Source organism: Otolemur garnettii, unplaced genomic scaffold (genome assembly GCF_000181295.1).
Source record: "Otolemur garnettii isolate 467f Iridium unplaced genomic scaffold, OtoGar3 scaffold00013, whole genome shotgun sequence".
Lineage (NCBI taxonomy): Eukaryota > Metazoa > Chordata > Mammalia > Primates > Galagidae > Otolemur > Otolemur garnettii.
In genome coordinates, this window is record NW_003852408.1 from 29,302,949 (window position 1) to 29,308,929 (window position 5,981).

Genomic DNA, 5,981 nt, shown 5'->3' on the forward strand with positions numbered 1-5,981 from the left:
AAAAAAAAAAAAAAAAGAAAAGAAAAATTGGTTTTATTTTTGGTCTCTCAATTATATTCCATTGATCAACATACCTCTCCTTTTGCTAATACCACACTATCTTGATTATTATAGACTTACAGGAAGTTGTGAAATCAGGAAGTTAAGTCCAAATTTATTCTTATTCAGAATTGTTTTGATTATCCATTTGCCATATAAATTTTAGGACTGGCTTGTCACATTCTGCTATAAAGTCTGCTAAGATTTTAATAGAGACTGGAATGAATCTATAGATCAATTTGGGTAAGATTCCTATTTTGATAATACTGAATCTTCCAATTCATGAACACAGAACATCTTGGATTTTTAAATTTTAATTTGTATTCATTTATTTATTTTTAAGACAGAGTTTCACTATGTTGCCCTCAGTAGAGTGCTCTGGCCTCATAGCTCACAGCAACCTTGGACTCCTGGGCTCAAATGTTCCTCTTCCTTCAGCCTCCCAAGTAGCTAGGACTATAGGCACTTGCCACAACACACAGCTATTTATAGAAATGGGATCTCGCTCTTGCTCAGGCTGGTCTGGAACTCCTGAGCTCAAGCTCAGCCTCCCAGAGTTCCAGGATTACAAGTGTGAGCCATTGTACCTGGCCCTCAGGGGTTTTTTTAGATCCTCTTTAATTTCTGCAGTGTTTTGTAGTTTCAGTGTATATGTCCTTGTATTTCTTTGGTTAAATTTATTATTAAGTATTAATAATATTATTATTAAGTATTAATATTTTATTAAATTGTTTATTTTTGAATTGTTCATTGGTATTGTATTTAAAAAATTGACTTTTTTTTTTGTTCTTGTATCATGAAACCTTACTAAATTGATTTATTTTAGTAGTTTTCTGGTAAATTTCTTAGGATTTTTTGCACACAGAATCATGTCACCTGCAAATACAGGCATTTTTTGCTTCTTTCTTTATAATATGGAAGGCTTTTATTTCTTTTTCTTGTCTGATTGCACTGGCTGGAATCTCCAGTAGAATGTTGCAAGTAGTAAGAGTGGATATCTTTATAATTTTTTTCCTATTTTAGTGGAAAATTATTTTGTTACAGTGCTTTTTTTTTTTGGTCTATAGAGATGATCATGTGTTTTTTGCATTTATTCTAATATAGTGTGTTTTTGCTTTTCTGATGTTAAACCAACCTTGTTTTCTTGGGATAAATCATACAGGGTCATGATGTATAATTCTTTTTATATGTTGCTGGATTTAATGCTAATATTTTGTTGAGAATTTTTGCATCTGTAAGACATAATAGACTATTGTTCTTTTTCTTTTCTTTTTTTAAATTAAGCAAACATTGCCTGGTAAGACATAGTTTTCTTGTAAGGTTTTTGTCAGTCTGGCATCAGGATAATATTGGCCTCTTAGAAGAGTTAGGAAGTATTTCTTCCTCCTCTGTTTTCTGAAAGCGTTTGTGAAGCCTTGTTGTTATTTCTTCTTTGAATGTGTGGTAGAATTGACCCATGAAATTATCTGGGCCTGAGCATTACTTTGTGACGTTTGTTTTTATTTTTGTTTTAAGACAGAGTCTTACTCTCTTGCCCAAGGCTAGAATCACATGTCATCAGCCTGTCTCATAGCAACCTCAAATTCATGGGCTCAAGCAGTCCTCCTGCCTCAGTCTCCTAAGTAGCTGGGACTACAGTGCTGAGCTACCTTTTGTACTTTTAGTAGAGACAGGGTCTTATTCTTGCTCAGGCTTGTCTGGAACTCCGAGCTCAAGGGATTCTCCCACCTCAGCCCCCTAGAGTGCTAGGATTACAGATGTGAAATACCACACCTGGCCCGTGAAAAGATTTTTAATATCTAAATCAGTTTCTTGTTATAGATGTATTCAGATTTTTATATTTCTTCTTTAGTCCATCTATGTGTTCTTAGTAATTTTTGTATTTCATCTAAGTTGTCTAATTTCTTGGCATAAAGCTGTTCTTAGTATTCCTTTCTGTCTTAGTCATCTTTTCTGCTATAACATGGCAGAAGGCCAGAGAGCAAAAGGGTCTAAGCTAGTTCCCTGCAGCCCTTTTCTAAGGCACTTATCTATTTATGTGAGCTCTACCCTTAATCACTTCTCCGGAAAGCTCTCCTCTTAGTACCACCACAATGGGAATTAAGTTTCAACACAAATTTTGGAGGGAACACAACATTCTAACAATAGCACCCTGTGAACTTTTTAATTCAGCAGGGTTGATAATAATAGCCTCCTGCTTAGTTCTTGATTTTGTAAATGTGTGTCTTCTCTCTTTTCTTGCTTAGTCTAGTTAAATGTCAGTTTTGTGTGTCTTTCAAAGAAGCAACTTTTGGTTTCATTATTTTTCTCTATTTTTTGTTTTCTATTTCATTGATTTCTGTTCTAATTTATTTCCTTTCAATTTCTTGCTTTGGATTTCTAGTTATATATGGTGGAATTTTAGATTTGTGATCTTCCTGATTTCTAAGATAGGTATTAATAGCTTATTAATAGCTTATGTCCTAATAAGCACTGCTTTTATATCATCCTATAAATTTTGATATTTTGTGCGTTCATTTTATAAAACTCAAAACATTTTCCAATTTTTCTTGTGATGTTTTTTCTTTTCTTTTTTTTTCTTTTCTTGAGAGAATCTCATTAAATTGCCTAGGCTGGAGTCAAACTCTTACACTCAAGCAATCCTCCCACTTCAGCCTCCCCAGTAGTTTGGGAATACAGGCGAGTGCCACCAGACTTGAGTTTTTTCTTTTACTCATGGATTATTTTTATACACTCTTTTTGGACATGCATGTACACATTTTTTTCTGTTTGTTCTTTAAAGAGTTGGGGACTGATAAACAGCAAATTAAAAAAGAACACCATTAGGGCGGCGCCTGTGGCTCAAGGAGTAGGGGATGGAAGGTTCAAGCCCGGCCTTGGCCAAAACTGCAAAAAAAAGAACACAATTAACCATTTAGTGCTTCTTTTCTCTTGATTTTTAAAATTAAATGTATTTTTTTCTAATTCCACATTATATCTCTGACTTTACCTAGGGAACACTGACTATGCCAAATGGAGATTACATTGAAGGTTATTTTAGTGGAGAATGGGGATCTGGGATAAAAATCACTGGAACCTACTTCAAACCTAGTCTGTATGAAAGTGATAAAGACAGACCTAAACTTTTGTGAGTACCTGGTGTTAATTCTTGATTAATTATTGAATGTTTTGAGTTGTCTCGCTTTTATTAAAGATGGCTAATATTTTAAAAGCAAAATCAAATTCTGAAAGTCTTCTTTTTTAACAAGGTATAACCTCCTTGAATTACCATTGACGCTGCTATAGATAGCTAACTCTATAATCTTGGTTTAAATTATAAGCCTTAGAGCATAGATATTTAAAAGAAAAGTTATCTTACATATGACATAATCCTGCTATTCATGGTACACTTGTCCAAGTTGACTGAAAGAGCATTCTTAAATAGAACTCCTATAAACTTGATTTTGAAAAGTAAAGATCTTATATACACCCCCCCTCAAATGGAATAGTACAATCTGTAATACATATGTGAGGGGAAAAGGTATAATCTAAGTACACATGTGTTTATGTTCCTTCACATTTTTGGCATGTCTTTCTTTATATTTTGGTTGCACCTCAGATTCTTTGTTCTAATGGGAGTTTGATGTATTTTCTGCACCATGTTTATTCTTACACAGAGTAGTTTTAGAATCCAGTATGTAGTGTATTTCACAATTCTCATGAGATGTGATAAGTACAGAAAGTCCTTGTTTTAACAAAATCAGTTCTGTAGAACTGTAGGAGGCAGAATCAATTCTGACATGCTTTGTCCTTAACAATCCATACATTTCAGTATAAAATAAACATTAATTAGGTAAAAACCATCTCTTTCAAATTTTCACTCAAGTGTTTTTAAAATAGAATCACCAATCAGTCCAGGCAGCTTTGTTCACAGAAGCATTCCCAGTCATATATTAGAAAATTTCTTGTCTTCAGAATGATTTTGCACAAAAGAAGTGATTAACAAAGGTTGACATGACTTTATTAGCAGGAAGCTGGGAAACCTGGCAGTGCCGGCTGATGAGAAGTGGAAAGCAGTGTTTGATGAATGTTGGCGCCAGCTGGGCTGTGAGAGCCCAGGCCAAGGGGAAGTTTGGAAAGCATGGGACAATATTGCTGTGGCCTTAACCACTAATCGGCGCCAACACAAAGATAGGTGAGTGAATGGCAGCCCGGCATAGGGCAGAGCACGTTAGGAAGATGAACCTTAAAACCAGCAACTATTCCAGGTTCATTATGTTTAATTTAATACTGTCCTTCTGCTTTTGGATAAGATAGATTGAAATACACCTTCTTTATCTTCTATTGAACTCAACTGTTAACCTGAACAGAATATATCCATAGCTATTTGAGAACTCTGGAAAGCACATATATATCAACCAGTAGATTGAGGAAAAACACTGAATTCAAAGTACCACAAAACCAATGGTGCATTTAGTGGAGTTTTTGCTCCAGTATCCCTTAGCCTAAATTCATTGCAACTTGAAATCCAAAGTAAGCTCTGTGGTGCAGACAGAGATCCAAAAAAAACCCTCTGGTTCTGGCTCAAGGAATGAGGAAGGGACTTCTGAAACTCAGAGTGTGGGAGATAACAGTTTTCTTTCTCTCCTTTCATTCTGTTCTCTCATGCCCTAGTCTTCTGTGGCAGGGATGATGATGGCAGGGATAGAGAGGTGAACAAGGAAACTGGCAGAGCCAAAGCTCTATGAGGGTGGAACCTTCTTCCCCCTGTGAACCTTGCATCCCCAGGTCCAAGAGGCAAGGCCAAGGCCTATGTACTTTTGGCTTCACTCTCTGTCTTCCCACCACTTGGCCCAGATATGGCACATTCACAGAAGTGGGTAATTTCTGTCTGGAGGACCTAAGAGGGAAGTCTTGAGAACCAGAAAATGCTACGAGGTAATGGAGAGAGAAGAACACTAGAAAACAATTCTGTGAAGTTGTTCATGCATGCCTCGTCTCACCCCAGACCTGTGCGTGGGTTTGATCCTAATTACTATACCAAAGATTTTAGAACCAAGCCAATAGGTAGGTCCTTCTGGTCCCAGACTGACTGTTAGTCACAGAACAGATCCAATTAGGACTGCACAGGCTTTGAGAAGTGAACTGACATTGGGACCATAGCCCACAGAAGACTGAAATAAAAATATCAGCTGTTACAGCTAAGCATGGTGGCTTACGCCTCTAATCCCAGCACTCTGAGAAGCCAAGGCAGGTGGATTGCCAGAGCTTACTGGTTTGAGACCAGCCTGAGTCAGAGAGAGACCTCATCTCTAAAAATAACCGGGTGTCATGGCGGGCACCTGTAGTTCCAGCTACTTGGGAGGCTGAGGCAAGAGAATCCCTTGAACATAAGAGTTTGAGGTTGCTGTGAGCTATGACGCCATGGCACTCTACCAAGGGCAACAAAGAACAAAGGGAGACTCTGTCTCAAAAAAAGAAAAAAAAAATCAGCTGTTCCAGGAGCTCCCAAATTCACTAAGACATTCAGGGATTTGCAAGAGGGACTCATAAGACTCAACATATAGTTGTATTGGCAAGTAAGATTACTGCAGTACGTAAGGACACACAGCCAGCTCCTAAGAGAAGACGACACAGGCAGAATCTTCTCCACCTGTTTAGACACAGAGGAATCCACGTAAGCTGGCAATACCCTGTGCCTGGCAATAGCCAAAATTCCACAGTGTCAGAAGGAAGGCATATGTTCACCATAAATCACATTGTTAATACAGTTAGGGTATATTCCAAACCAGTATAGGGAACTTTTAGCTAGCTTAGTTCTCAGGTGGCAGCAAAGGGCCAACCCTATAAAATAACAGTTTCAAGCCTTCTGTGTTTACTCTTATATGCATATCTGCATTCTCCATAGGATATAAACCAGATTCAGAGTCTTGTAATATACAGTAGGCAAAATGTTCAAGATA